Raw genomic sequence first — 15,713 nt, 5'->3', positions numbered from 1 at the left:
CCATGAATAGTTTTCTCAGTTGCAGGGTTTCTGGTATGAGTCCGGAATAGTCAGTATTTGAGATTCCTCTTATGTGATCTCCTGTTTCCAAGCAGTACATCGAAATGCGATTTTTGTATATACTTTCTTCAAGCTGGAATTGCTGTCCATCCATCTGTAAAACCTTAGTAAAAAAAAAACTCTACCTCCATCATGCCACCGTACATCAATATCTCCCAACAAACATTTCAACAAGTTCTTAATACCTAAATGGAGCCTGACTCCCTTCCTACCAATTGGAGGACTCTGCTAATTTACTATTATTAGTCCAGTCTGTGCATGCAGATTTGTAAGAGTTCTGAGTTGTGGGTGATTGGGTGCATTCCAGTTGTTAGGGACACATTTGTGTGTTAGATATTTTAGTGGTAGATGTTTTTGACACTGTTGTTTTGTAATTTGTTTGAGTAGATTGGCACATGGTACCATCATGGTTCTCTAGACTTTAAGTTTTACCTTTCACTTGAATCACTGCTGTTGCTGAATATTGCTGTGACACCGAGATAGGCTTTTGTGATTAAAGTACATGTCCCACAGGATTCTACAGAGTAGATACTTTCAGTACACTTTGTTCAGTTTTGGTTCTGCTCCATGACTTCTCTTGTTGAGGGACTCTACCCTGTACTCCATAGCCTCAGGGTTTTTGATAACTAATGAGAGTGCTTTTAGAGAAGCCATTAATGTGTTCTCTCTTGTAAAATCATAGTTCTGAAAGATTGTAAAGAGTGGGGACACATTTTCTTTCTGTCCTACTTAACTCTGAGATTAATATTCCTGACTTTAAAAAAGCCAGCATTATCCAGTTCAGTTTTATCAACACTGTTAACTTTGAACAGTGGACACCTCAAGTGCTGTCCATTATCTATCCTGCATACGCTTTGTCTGTATTATAGGGGTAGGTCACAGCATTTGCCTGCAGTCTACAAACGTGCCCATGTTGTCATATCATTGTTGAGGATTGCGCTTTTGCTGTATTGTCTGACATTTAGCCACCTATATAAGGAATGCATGTTTTAGAGCATCAAGGTACTTACAGTAGCAGCTAATGCATCAGCTGAGCTACTGCTCCATCTAGTTGGCTGCAACCACAGTTTCCACTAGTAGGTGGCACTAGCACAGCCCAGGGATCAAGCCCCTCCCACACTTTCTCCTTTGCTCACTCGTGTTCTCTCTCAGGTTTACTGTTTGTAGTACCCAATCATAGCACATACCACTGAGCTAAAACTTTACATCAAGGGCAAGCATGGATGCCTTCTTGAAATTTATTTTTATTGAGGAGAGCAGCAATCTGAACATCTGGCATTGTTTCCGGGGCTCCACCTGGTGTCCATCTCTCACCCTTAAGTCCCAGTTATGGCTGGGACCTGTTATCTGACAGAGCTCTTCTCACAGCCATGTGGATGGCTGGAGAATAAAATTAATAAATGAAGTTCCTTTGGGGACAACTTTTTAAGACAATTGAGCTCAGTTTTCATGCTAGTGTTGAGCTAGCTGCAACTTTCCATTCTGTGTTCAAAAGTATAACCGTGGAGCTCATGGAAAACTCTGACATCTAAGATAATAGGGCTGTATGTCCTGTGCAGATTTCCACTCTTGTCTCGTAACGCCAGACTTGATTATTTTTGTGGGATATACTGTGAGAACTAGTGACAATGGTGTAATTTTAATTGTCAGCCAGTTATCATCTTTTAGCGCAGCAGAATATATATACATCTTTGGCACAGTTGGTGCTTTTAGAATTGTAATGGTGAAGGAATCTTATGGATCACCTTTTTATCTTTCATATTCGATTGTCTTTTAGAAATTACACAAGTAATGAAATAAAGGGCTCTACATCAGAAACGGTAAACTGTATATTGTTTCCTGTCTCCTTGACCCACCATAGCATGATATTACTGAGGTGGTGTGTACTGCTCTAAATAGTTAGTTGAATGATGTTGTGTAGTGTTCTCTAATCAGTAGGAACTGTGCGTATGTGGACGACAAACTTTGGAATGGTGCCAGACTGATTCCATGCACCCCAGCAGAGTATGTTGTCCCTTGGACCAGCTAGCTCACAGTACCACCATAAGCCCCCCTCCCCCTAACTTAGACACGGAGCAAACACCACTGAGCATGACAACCCTGTTCCCTCAGAAACTGTGGTAACAGACCTAGAACCTTTCACTCATACAATCGTGCTTTCGTTTGCTCAGAGCACTATAAAAAGAATACACAAAGGGTCGTTTTCAATGTTTATTGAACCAAAGTGATTCTTGTATAGAAAATATGTGCTGCTATGATCAATAGACAGAAGCAGATGAAAGTTGTAATAAGCACCAGGACAGTGAACAGAACAAAAAGTTCCACCATTGTGCTGAAACAACATATATGCAAGCATATAAAATAATCTAACAATTCTGCGTACTCCTACTATGCAGAACCCTAACCTATGTGTCTAGGGTGTATGTGTATCTTCTGCCAAGAAACCCCCTACTGGATGATCCAACCCCGTTACCTGGTGGGTAAGAATGTAGGACCCCGTCTTGGTCACGCTGGACACCCGTCACGGAGATGTCATTCAGCTGCTGGGCGAAAGCTTCAGCATGTAGGGACCTTGCAAAGTCAGCAGAAGTGCCTCCTCTTCCGGAAAAAAATGGTTATATAACGAAAAGCCATCCTTGCCTTGGGCTGAGATTGCAGATATAGTTGTGTCGCCATATGGACGTAAAAAACAAACACATTTGCCCAGCATATGTGTAGGCCTTGTACACAATGCCAAGGCAATATGATCGTGTTCTCGTCAAGTTTGTTTGTGTAAGCAAGGTCGGTGTTTCCAAGAGACTAACCCAAGTGTCACAAATGCAATTGTGTGTCAAAAGTCAATGCAAAAAGTGAAGGCCGCTTTAGGAAAATCAGTGTAAAAATGGCAATGTTTCCTACTAGGCCTAACTGGGATACATGACAAGAAGTGATATTGATGGTCTTATTAAAGGCACTCATTCTCTGAAATCCAGCCTAGGCTTTTACCTCTGTCTTCCAGAAGGCTAGAGGTGTTTTGAAGGGGTATACGTTTCTTTAGCACAAACCAATGTCTATTGCAGTGTATGTGTGAGTTTGAAGCAAGAACTGAGTGATGGGTTTTTGAAGAGGAGTAAATCCTATGAAATACTCTGAGTGCCTTAGATTGTAAGTATATTGTTCTCTTAATAGTGCTTCTTTCAGTTGGTTGGGATATTATTCCCTGTTTACGAGTACCATAATAAGTCACAGATAAATCACAGGTGCCCAAGCTCCACCACAAATTCTTGGGCAACCTCCCTTTCGCAATCTCTTTTGCTTCATCTTGTTTGTTGCTTGATGTGTGGTCTCTGGAGCCACCCTCTTTGTGCATTATTTTTCCCCCAAGAAGCTCCACAGTTGCAACATTTGGGTTTCACTTTCAATGAATACTCTGAACAACGATTGCCTCTTCTGTAAATTATCTTCAGACCTTATATCACCAGGAATCACCAGGATTTTTCATTCCATCTCTACAGACGTATGCTGCATGAGACTCAAAGGTCATTCACAGCATAATAACTTCAAACACTGTGCTTTCACAGCCTGTTACTAGGGAGAGCTAATGAGACTTCATTGGTCTAATACCAAGCACGTTTCAAGGTGCAAAGGCCTAAATTACTCACCCAGGATATCCCATATCTTCATGGCAGCAGAACATTTGCAATAGAAAATATCCATTTATCCCAAAAGAGAGTGTGCGAGTGGTTGTATAAGGCTTTCACATATCCTCCCATATAACACAAACTATTTACATGAAAGAATGCTAAATCCCCAGAGTTTGTTCCTGACTGTACTTCGTACCATTTATTAAGAAAAAACACCTCACCCACCAAATGGTGGCATGCTACATCATCAGCTTTTTTTCTCACCCTGGTTTGACAATACCACTAGGGTGGGCTCAACCCCTTCTGCGAGCTCTTAAGTATTCAATTTTCTTGACATTTCTAGGGATCCAGTCAAGTGTAAAAATGTAGTATGTAGTCTACGAGATGCACCCCTTCGGTCAAGGAAGTCATCTAGGATGGCATTAAAGACTTCCCCCTCATAACATGGTTGCACAACCTATTTGTATTACCTTACCCAAAAGCTTGTTGAAAAATTCAGGCGAGTCTGAGTTGGGGCCAAACACCGCAACCAGCACCACCCGCACCACGCCAAGCATGCCCTCCGTCACTATGTATCTGCCCTCTGCATCCAACAGCATTTGAATCTGAATCCAGTGTATGCCAGTGTATGCCCCTACAGTAGAAATGTCTCGTATTGTATTCTAGTGGTCGACACCAGTGGATTTGTTTGAAAGTTTTTAATGATGCAACAACAAAAAAATGACAAATCCACTGGTGTCGACCACTAGAAAACAATACAAGACATTTCTACCAGTGTTATATCCTCATTACGTGTGCCCAGGACTTTGTTCTCATATATCTACTTTGTGTCTGGCCAGATATGCTTGTACTAGCCTGACCTTCCGATTATCATTGAGCCCATGTATGTTCCATGTAAGGCAATTATACACGGTCATGTTGGTGTGTGTTTATCCAGAGTGTGAAGGCAAGTCTGTGTCACAAGCTCTCCTTCCCTTTATTCTCTGAAGCCCTCAGGGGCGTGCTTTGTCGTGTACCTCGTTCGCGGTGATATCACCGATGGTGTGATGCAAATGATCTGACTGTGTCTATTGCTGCCTTTTTCTCTACAAAATGACAAACTCCCTTCCCCATGGTCCCACCCACTCCAATCCCCCAAATAGGTTGAGACCGATAAACCCACCCACAAATTAACGTAACATAGCAATCATAAGTAAACTTAAACATCAAGACAGAGCAGTAAAACATGTGGGAGTTCTCCCTCGGGGGCGTGGAGGCACCAGCATACAGCCCAGTTGTCAAACTGGGTGACAGAGTGCTGCAATAAACTGATGCAATACATACGTATACAATGCGAAGTGCGAAAATGGCCCACTCCAGCAGAGAGAGGACAAGATCATTGCAGTAGTATGGAAGTGGACCCGGTTACACAGCTATTGCAAGGTTACATTCAATGCCAATAGTCAGTCATTGTCACTTAAGCCTTGGTTCATAGATTGCTTTTTGCTGGACCCCAATGGTAGCTTCTTATTGCCCCCAATGTGTTTGGTATATTTCAAAGCTGATTTTGCATCCGTGAAAAAGTGCATGTTATTGTCGTGTGTGACCTTTAACTTGGCGGGATATAGTAGAGCGTATGTTATGCCCGCCTGTTGTAGCACCCGCTTGGCCTGAAGAAACTCACGGCGTGCGGCCTGGACCCCAGGAGTGAAGTCTGGGTAGAAGGATATATTGTTCCTCTTGTAGGAGATCTGGCCGCGTTCCCTGGAACCTCTGAGAATGGTGTCTCTATCCCTGTAGTTCAGAAATTTTGCTAGGATCGGCCTGGGGTGCTGCATACTGGGGGGTCTAGGTTCCAGCGAGCGATGAACACGCTCAACTATGAACATTTGAGACAACTCTGCCAAAAATGTCTTTTAGCATTTCTTCCACATGCAGCTCTATCTTGCCTGTAGCTGTGGTCTCAGGGATTCCTATAATGCTTAGGTTGTTCCTGCGGGAACGCGCCTTCAAATCGTAATTTTTTCCCCTGATAACAGTAAGCACTTTTTCCATATTGAGCAAGTGTTCTTTAGTTTCAGAATGGAATTCGTGTGCCTCCTCATGCCAGTTTTCGAGTTGATCTAACCGCAGTTCTTGCGTATCCACCTGCTTTTAGACCTGGTCTAGTTGAGCAGTGAGGACGTCTTGCTTGGAATCAATGTTTGTTTAGGCTAGCTTTCATTTCTAGTAGTAAGCTGCGTAGATCATCATTTCCGCCAACTTTTGCTTCTGGCGTTGCCTGTTCATTTTCTGTGTCTGGATCGGTTTCCAGCTGACGAATCTGCTGTTTATTCCCGAAGGTCAGTTTAGGTTGTTTGCGTCTATTTTTTCCCATTTTGCGGATCCAATAGGGTCTTTTCCCGCTGGGCAAGGGTTGCTCTTGCCGCCAGTCACACGCTCCCTCGAGGCAGAGATATGTGGTCTTCTGGTCCTCCAGGGGGGGGATGCACTATGTCTGTGCCCGGGTTACATTTAATGTACACCAAAATGCAGCCGTCTGCGAGGGGGGGGCCACGGCACGTCTTGTCCAGTAGGGTCTCGGTCACCTCCTTCAGCGTCAGCCGCATGCACTGTGCGCAATCCATCTGTCTCGATGGAGTACTCTTGTGTCTGGGCTTGTTCGTTGGCCTCCACAGTCCCCTGGTGCAAGGTTTCAGTTATGCCACACTCGACAGAGTCAGCAGCCAGTCTTCAAGCCCTCTGCTCCACACGTGGCTAAACTCAAGCCCCGGGCCAGAAGGATCGCGGGGCCACGGCTGTCAAATTCCGCTGCCGCAGGCCCGTGCATGAGTGCCATAGTGTTTGGCAGCTGCAGTGTGTGTCAGGCAGCCGTAGGGGGCCCAGCACTCGACCCACCACCCAGCAATCACCAGTGGTCTCCGGCACAGCACAGGCCCCACAGCCCGCCCGGGCATGCCTGGAGCAGACACACGGCAGATCAAGGGGAGGTCGCTGCAGGCCATCCTCCACTCTCCACTCCTTACTTGTTTGTGACTGCGAGGCTCGCCAGGACATCCAGCACTTTCCCAGGACTCCGCTGTGCAATCGGCAGTGCGCCGGTCCGCCGGCGGGGCAAAGCGGCAACTCGAGCAGCGGGGCTCCATCCCTCACTCAAGCCACGCCCAGGTTTGCTCCTCTGCAGCACCCCTTACCAGGACCAGGACCGCCGGCACGAGTTTTCTCGGGCGCAGCAGGTTCCTTGGTCGGTGTATACTTCGCGTAGTGCGTCAAATCTCCAGTTTTCACCACGTATGCAGCAGGATTTTATTCAGATTCTGTCTCGGTCGGCAGAACCCTCTCAACGAGTGGCCATCTTGCTGCTCGGCGAGACCACGCCCCCCCCTGTGTTTTTAGTGAATATTAAGGTAGGTCATTTGCGACGCACTGAGAATCAAAAACAGTGTTAAACACACTGTTTTAGAAAGCTGTGTGCAATTTCCTAATAGCGAATCGCAAAAATTTGCTATTAGGAAATCGCACATTCAAAGCTACGTACATGTGGCTCGAAGTCTTTACATTTCTCATGTGCGCTTCCTTTGAGCCACTTCATAATTGCCCTCTCAGGCTCCTAACCATTAAGACAGCCTCCCCGGAGACTCAGTGATCTTCAGGCCTTATCATCTAAGCCTCCCTACCTCACCATTTATCCTGAGAAACTGGTGCTTTGCACACAAGCCTCCTTTATTCCAAAAGTGGTCACTCCATTTCACGTAGGCCAATCCATCACCTTGCCTACTTTTTACACTCCTCCACATCCTTCCAAAGGAGAGGAGCAACTGCATCCGTCTGGACCCAACAGGAGCATTGTCGTTCTTCTTTGACTGCACACAAGAGTTCCAGGCGGACAACCAACTCTTCGTGGGGTAAGTTGGAGTGAAGGAGGGACAAGGCTGATGGATCATGCTCTGCATTAAAACCTGCTACACATTGACCAAAAAGCAACCCCTTGCGGATTTGTGTGCTCATTCCACCTGAGCATAAGCGGCGATCACTGCCTTAGCACATGGCATTCCGTCCCTGGAGATCTGCCCAGCAGCAACTTGGGCCTCATCGCACACGTTTACCAAACATGACTGTCTGGACCTATCTCGTCTTAAATTGGTCCGCAAACCCATCCCCAGGGACGTATTGCTTGGGTGTTTATTTTAAGGTAAGGAATCTGCCGCTAGAAGTCTCTATCAGATGACCAAGTTACTTACCTCCGGTAGTGCTTTATCTGGTAGAGACTCTAAGCTGCAGATTTACCGACCCATCCTTCCTCCCTACTCTGCTAACAGATTTCTAGGGACAGGGTTTTTCTCCTTTCAAGGCCCTAGTTTTCCACACCAGTGGTCAGTGTACTTTGTGGCTCCATGCTCCTGGCATGGAAAGTTGTGAAAATGAACGGATGTCAGCGCACCGAGGTGGCGCCTGTATAGGCACACACAGGTCACTTCCAGCTTAGACAATGCTGATCCGGAACCAAATGACGCCAGGGATACTGCTTAAAAAATTCCAGATCCAGTCTGACACCTGGGGATAATTCTAAGGTAAGGAATCTGTGGCTAGATAGTGTCTCTGCCAGATAGGCATTATCGAAGGTAAGTAACTGGTTCGTCAGGGTGTCACCACATCAGTAAATGCAGAAATATTGCTTGATAAAACAATGCAACACCGCTAATCTTTACGGATGTTATTATCTTATAATGAAATTTATTATCTGATAGAGACTACTAGCCGCAGATTCATTAACATAGAATTATCCCCAGGCGTGAGACTGGACCTGGAAAACTTTCTTGCCCAGCATCTCTGCGCGCCGGGGGTCGGTGCCCTGCGACTCCGCCCCGACGTCCTCTGCGGGCATGACATCAGCGAGGTCACATAAGCCCCACCCCGGCGCGCTGACATCAGTTTTCTTCTTGTCCGCGTGCAACGCGGACCCGGATCGTGTTCATGGCCTGTTTTCAGGCCTTCTTTTTACGCTTTAGAGTCTTCTTGAGAACAGTGTACGAATGCCTTCGGGCTTTAAGACGTGCTCATCTTGCGCGCCCCAGATGTTGGCGACAGACCATCACCCCATCTGTATGTGGAGTTTGGGGGAGCACCACGACTCCACGGACTGCGAGGCTTGTCAGCAAATGCATGTCCAGGTCGGCATCGTCGCCGCGTCCGTCCCCCGCAGAGGGCTTCAAGAACCACTGCTTCCATCTCCGGCATCGTCCCTCTCCAAGGCCGCAAGGGCGTCGCTCACCTGTTGGTGAGTGTCACAGTTTGTCCGCGAGGCCTGGTCCCCGGCCTGTTGGTGGCGCGGGTTCTCTGCGGGTGGTGCGGCCTTCTGCGTCGCCTCCCTACCCGCCATTCCTCGGCGCAGGGGCGACCAGAGCCCAGATGGAGGCCTATGCGGCAGCCTTGCAGGCCTCTTTGGCTCTCTTTCTTCTCCTCTTCTTGGGACGTCTGCGGATCCCTTGCCATGTGCAGGGACTTCTGCGGCGTCGCCGGCGACGATGGGTTCGGCTCCAGGTTCTGAAGATGTGTTGCCGTTGGGGTCCGGCCCTTCGGGGTTCCCTCCTTCAGACCACGGCATCTCTATCTCTCCGCAAACCCCTGATGGTGTCCCTGTGGTGTCGCAGGAGGTTGCCGGTGCTCGAGGCGCGTCCTCGAGACCCCCTCGGTCCTCTGGGCAGGCGGCGGCCTTGTCCGAGGCCGAGATGAGGTCGATCAGGCGCCGGCGCCAAAGAGGCCGGCTAGGGGTCGGGGCGTATCCCCGGACCCCCTCGTCCCTCCACGCAGGCTGCTGCCTCGTCGGAGGTCGAGTCGACGCCTTTTCGACGCCGTTCCTTGGCCGCCCCGGCTCCGACCCCGCCCCGTTCTCCCGCTGCACGCGTCATGGCAGAGGTCGATCCGGCGTCCCCTTCGGCGCCGGTCAACATTGACCTGACGCCGGTGGCGGACTTTACGGTGCCGGGCCGGCTTTGGGTCGTTGATTCGTCTTCGGACGCCCCCTCTTCTCCAGAGATTCGCCAGCTGTTTGTTTCTTCTTCTCCAGAGACGGGGGGCCGCGTCGTGGCTTTTACTCCGGTGTCTTCCAAGGACGGCTCTTCGCCGTCACTGCGCCTGCAGTCTTTGCCGGAGGCGTCCCAGGTTCCCCACTCGTCGGTCCCCCTCCCCCATTCCGAGCTTGGCCTTTCCTTCCTCCGGTTGGGCTGGGAGATGGCCGCCTTAGCTTGCAGCCGTCTCCCACAGAGGAACTGCTTTCCCCACCGCGTGGCCCTACGGAGGCCAGTGCTGCCTTCGCCCGGGCTGTCTCCACAGCTGCAGGAATCTTGCACATGGGCGATCCTGCTGCCCATTTCCCCACGGATCATTTGCTGGAGGTTCTCCATCAGGGCTCTGGTGGACGGGAGCTACTTCTTCCCTTCAAGGCTTTGCTCCATAATTCAATCTTGGGGGCCTGGGGGCGTCCTGCCACGGGGGACCCGGTGCCCCAGCCACTTCTGCACTGCCACCGTCCTGCTCCGCATGATCCTGTCTGTCTTTCCCTCCACCCTTCTACCAGGGCTCTCTTTTGCAGACCGCCTTTCCCTCTTTGCCGTCGGTGTTGTCTCCCCTGTCACTGGATGCCCGGTGGTTAGATTCCTGGGGGCGCAACATCTTCGCCTCCTCCAGTGCTGCTTTGCGGGCGCTTAACACGCTTTTTGTATTGGCCAGAGCCACTTCTTGCTTATGGAATTCGGCGGAGTCCCTTCTGTCTTCTGCTTCTCAGGAGGGTGCCTGCGTTGATCTGCGTTTATTCTTCGCTTGGCTCTAGACGTTCCGGGGGTGCTTGGTTGCACCATGGCTTCTTCGGTGGCCCTTCGTCGCTATGCCTGGCTAAGGGATTGTGTTTTCCCTGAGAACGTTAGAGAACGGCTGGTTGACCTTCCCTTTGATGGCGCCCTTTTGTTCCACGCCCCTGGCGATTCTGCAATTCAGAGGTTTCTTGCGGGGCTTCGTCCTCCTCCTCCTCCTCCCCCTCAGTGACCTGGATGTCGGTCTGTGTTCTGGGAGGTGTTCTCCCGTTGTTTTCCTGGGGCCTCGTAACGAGTAGCCCCGGTTGTGTGTTCTGTGTGGTTGGTGTGCCTTTAGGGTCCTTTTGTTGGGCCTTGGGTGCTGTTGGCTGCAGGTCTGGCCCTTTTTTGACTTGTGGTTTTGACTTGTGATTTTGGCTGTTGGCAAGCCGTCTGCAGGTTTTTTCTGCAGGTCTTTCTGTTTTGTCCTCTGCTGTGGAAATGTTTTCCTGAGAGGTGTTCCCATGGTTCTTGGGATGTAACCTACCCTATGTGGGGTACTTGTATTTATTACATAGCTCTGTCATGTGCTGGGGAGGTGTGGTCACCCTTTACGGGCTCATTGCTCTCCGTGGCGTCATGGTATGTCGCAGGTGCGATCTTCTTGCCAATTGTCTTGGAGCAGCTTGCGCTCGGTCCATCCTTCTCCTTGTTGCTACGTCGCTCGGCCGGTCTGGCCTGCTGTCTGCGGTATCGTGTTGTGGCGGTTCCGCACTTTGTCCTGTGTTTCGGCTTAATCCTCTGTCTGATGCTCCAGAGGGTTTGGCTTTCCTTGGCCTCTGTGTTCTGGTGGCCGGCTTGGGCCCGTCCTCTCTTTCTTTTCTACCGGTTCCTCCACTTCTTCGTGGGTCAGTGTTCTGCCGGTTCCTCCACTTCTTGTGTATCAGTGTGTGTGTTTCTGGGCCGGCCCCTCCCTTGTGGTGTGTCCTGGCCCTCCGTGGCCTCTGCCTTCAGCTGCCGTCTACCTTGTCCTGGGTGCGCTGTTCCGTGGCGTTGCCTGCTGCTGGTGCATGCAGGTGCAGGACTGCTTGTTCTACTCCACCGTTGTGGTCTTGATGTGTTCCCTTGCGCCCCTGCCTCTGGTTCCACTGGGGCTTTGCGTAACGGTGCCGTCTTCTTCCACCTGTGCTGTTGGCGGTGGAGCCGTTCCGGTCTTGCCCACTGCTTGCGGCCGAGGTATATTCAGCTCTTTTCTATCTCTGTGCATGTGTTTCTTACGGTGGGCCCTGCCTCTGGTTCTACCTCTTCTCGCTGGGTTCGAGGTGGCCCTTGTGTTCCTTGAGGTTTTGGGGTGCTGTCTGCCCCTGCGGGGTGTTGGGCACTCTCCCTTGGTTGGGCTTAGGATATCCTGGCCTTTTTCTTCTTGTGCCATGTCCCCTACTGGGTCCCTGGTCTCTCCTGGTGGGGAGGCTCTCTCGCAGGCCCTCCTCCTTTTTGGGTATGGCTATGGTATCTATTCTACGTTAAGGAATCTGCGGCTAGTAGTCTCTATCAGATGTACAAGTTACTTACTTTCGGTAACATTGTATCTGGTAGAGATGATTCTAGCCGCAGATTCCTTCATGACCCGCCCTTCCACTCCGTTCTGCGAGGACCCTCAGCTTGGTTTTCTGCACTCGCCTCACTCTGGGTGACTTGTCTTCTGTGGGGGTCCTTTTTTCGTTTTCTGGCCGTAGGGCTTCCTGCCGGCTGGGTTCTCTCCACTGTATGGGCCTGCTTTTGCTCTTTTTCCATTTGCTGTTACAAGTTCTGATCCCCTTGCGGTCTTCTACGCTGGGGGTTCTTTTGCCTGTCCTTGTCCTCCTGCTCCTTTCAGAGGCTCTGGCCCTCCTTGACAGTTGGGTCCGGGAGTGGATTGCTGTTGCTCCTCTGTTCCGGTCTTGTGGCCCTTTGCTGTGTGGTCTGTGGTTGCAGTCTCTCTCTCTTTCTCTTACGGCGCTTCCGCTGCTTGTGCCTCCAGCCTGGCTCTCACCTTGGCTTGCCCGGTGGTTCCACGAAGTGGTGCTTTACGCTTTCCCTGCTGTGGCTTTACCGGTGTGGCCTTCTGGTACTTTTGTGCTGCCTCGTGCTATCACCTGGCTTGCACAGTTGTTCCTCAGAGGTGGTCTGCTCTTTTCCTGCTTGGTTTTCCTGTTTTAGCCTCCTGGCGACTCGGTGCCACCTGGTGCTGTTCCTTTTGTCTCTCTTTTTTTGTTTCTCTGGGTTTTTCGCACACTGTTCCCATGCTCTCCTCAGTTTTGTTGTGCTGGCTCCGCGTAGTGGCGCGGAAATGTTCTCCAAAGCAAAGTGATGTCAGCGCGCCGGGGTGAGGCTTATGTGACCTCGCTGACGTCACGACCGCGGAGGGCGTCGGGGCGGATTCACGGGGCAACGCCTCCCGGCGCGCAGAGATGTTGGGCAAGAAAGTTTTCTGGAGCCAGTCTCAAGCCTGGGGATAATTCTACATTAAGGAATCTGTGGCTAGAATCGTCTCCACCAGATACATCGTTACCGAAGGTAAATAACTTGTACAACACCTGCAATGATTTATTGCATGTGGAAAGTTGTGTTTTGCTCCTGGTGGCACACTTCATTCAACAGTAGTGGTTTTTTAAGGCCGCCTGACCTCTACATTTTGCTATTCTTGGGGAGCCTGATTTTGACTTTTCTCCCTCTTCCTCTCCAGTGAGAAGGCCTAAAATACTAGCTAATGCCCCTGTCATGTTGGAATGCCATTGATACTCCAGCTGTTCAGCAGAGAAATTAACTTGTCAATGGCCCGAATCTCATTAGGAGCAAAGTCAGAAAAAAATGATAAATCTTGAATTGCTACAAGATGTGCAGTTTTGGTGAAATTAATGTCAGACGTGCATTCAATATCTTGAATCTGAAAGAGACATGTTAGTGATAGATTCCTTACCTTAGAATAACCCCCAGGCATCAGACTGGATCCGGAAAGTTTTCTGCTTAGCAGTACCCCTGCGCGCCAGTAGGTGTCGTTGTGCGGCTCTGCATCCGCCAGTGGCGTCGTACGCGCTGGAATGACGTCACGGAGACTACTTAGATGCCACCCATGCACGCTGACGTCAGTTCTTTCTTTTTCCGCGCCGAAAGCGCAGATTCGGATTGAGCACGTACCTCGGTCATTTTTTGACCACTTTTTTGAGACTTTTTGTCTCTTTCTCGTGTCTCCTGGTGAACGTAGGGATGCCCGGCTTTTAGTCTTGTGGGTCGTGCCACCGTAATATGTCGGTAGCGGACCCCCATAATGTCTGCCTCTACTGCCTGGAGAACGACCACGACTCCCGGGATTGTCGGGACTGCCGTGCCATGGCCCCGAAGGCATTATGAGCCTGGGAGTCCCGCGGTCTACCCGCTATACCCGGGTCCGTCGGCGACTCCCGAACAGTGGCAAGAGTTCCTTGCTGACTTGGATCGCCTGTTTAGGCCTCGGGCTCCTACCGGCACACCTGCGGCCCCGTGTCCAGATCCTGTTGACCCGGCGGCACCGTGTCCGGCGCCAGCCCTGGAGCCACTGTAACCAGCGCCCGTGGCTCCGGCCCCTGCGCCACAAAGTGCAACGCCGCTGGCTCCGGCCCCGGCGCTGCCCTTGGCTCCGGCCCCAGCGCCGCCCCTGGCTCCGCCACAGGCATCGCACTGGGTGCCGCTTATCCCGCTCCTGCCCCAGTTCTCGGACCATTTTGTTCCGACCTGGGAGCCTCATTGGGATGCGGTTCCGGTTCGGCCCCGGCCGGTGCCGCTCCCGGTGATGCTCCCAGCGCCGCTGGCCCCCTCTCCGGCTCCGGTCCTGCCGCCGCGGCCGGCTCCTTCTACCCCGGAGCCGGATGAGAACTGGGACGGCTCCAAAGACCCCCTTGCGCGGCAGTGTGACTCCGAGCAGGATTGGGTGGATGACCTGCAAGATGCAGGTGATCTTGATGTGTCTTCCGACCCATGGTTTGCATTGCCTCCGCGTACTATGGAGGAGGGCACTTCCTACACTATGGTGCTGCGTTGAGCCGCAGAGACTCTCAATCTCGACCTCCCTACGGTAGCCCTAAGACCAACCTCCTTACGGAGGTGCTCCAGACGGCGTCAGCGTCGTCGTAGCTGCTGCTCCCTTTCTATGAGGCCCTTACCGAAGTCCTCTTGGGTACTTGGTTGCGGCCAGCCTCGGGGGCGCCGGTGATCGCTCGGCGCCTGGAGATCCCGCCTTCTTGACCACTCACCCCACGCCTGAGAACCTGGTCATTCAGGCCTCAACATCGCAGAGTGCCTTTCCCTCGCCTCCGCCGGAAAAGGACTCTAAGAGGCTGGACCAATATGGCAAGAGGTTGTTCTCCTCAGCTAGTTTAGGGTTGAGGTCAGTTAATACCGCCTGCTTATTGGGCCGTTACTCCCACGCAGTGTGGGATCCGGTGGCGGAGGTTCTGCCTCAGTGCTCTGAGGAGGTCCAGGCTGTCCTTTCCCAAGCGATTGCGGAGGGCAAGGATGCGGCGAAGTTTGCCATCAGGTGTGATTTGGATACCGCTGATTCGTTGGGCCGGGCAATTCCCACGACAGTGGCGTTGCGGCGCCACGCCTAGTTGCGTTCCACTGGGTTCTCACCCGATGTCCAGAACTCGCTCATGGACATGCCCTTCGATGGTTCCCACCTCTTTGGTGATAAGTCTGACATTGCCCTGGAGCGCTTTAAAGTCTTTGGGTCTTTCCTCTAAAAACCCTGCTACGACGTGGTTTCATTCTTTTCGGAGCTAGGGCAGGGGTACCCAGGTGCGCTCTTCCAGCAAGCCTGTGCAGAACCAGCCTCAGCAAGACCGCGGACGTGGGTTCTGCAGGGGCTGGTCTGGTAACCTGCGTGTGGGTCAGTCCACTTCCACCCCCTCTGCTTCCGCCTCGAAACCTTCCTAATCCACGCCTGTGGATGGCAGGGTTCACCTCCACCACTGGCGCGAGATCACGTCAGACAAGTGGGTGCTGCAGATAATCTGCCACGGTTACTCGCTCCCCTTTCTGTCCTCCCCTTCAGCTATGCTGCCTCGGTTCTACCGCGTGTCCGGGGATCATTTGGCCCTTTTCCGTCAGGCAGTCTCGGTCCTCCTGGCCAAGGGGGCCATTGAGCACGTTCCTGGGCCAGAAGTAGGACGCGGTTGTTATTCCCACTACTTTCCGGTCCCCAAGAAGGACAAGGGGGGCTTGCACCCCATCTTGGACCTCCGGGACG

General features: G+C 51.3%; 1 protein-coding gene across 3 annotated transcripts in view; it reads left to right on the top strand.

The window, feature by feature from the left end:
- Positions 1-15,713, top strand: part of SMARCA2 (SWI/SNF related BAF chromatin remodeling complex subunit ATPase 2) — a 1,761,756-nt gene that overhangs the window by 1,553,046 nt on the left and 192,997 nt on the right. The gene's annotated exons all lie outside the window — the stretch shown is intronic.

Source organism: Triturus cristatus, chromosome 2_1, assembly GCF_964204655.1.
Source record: "Triturus cristatus chromosome 2_1, aTriCri1.1, whole genome shotgun sequence".
Lineage (NCBI taxonomy): Eukaryota > Metazoa > Chordata > Amphibia > Caudata > Salamandridae > Triturus > Triturus cristatus.
The sequence above is the reverse complement of the archived record's forward strand: the minus strand, read 5'-3'. Positions and strand labels throughout refer to the sequence as shown.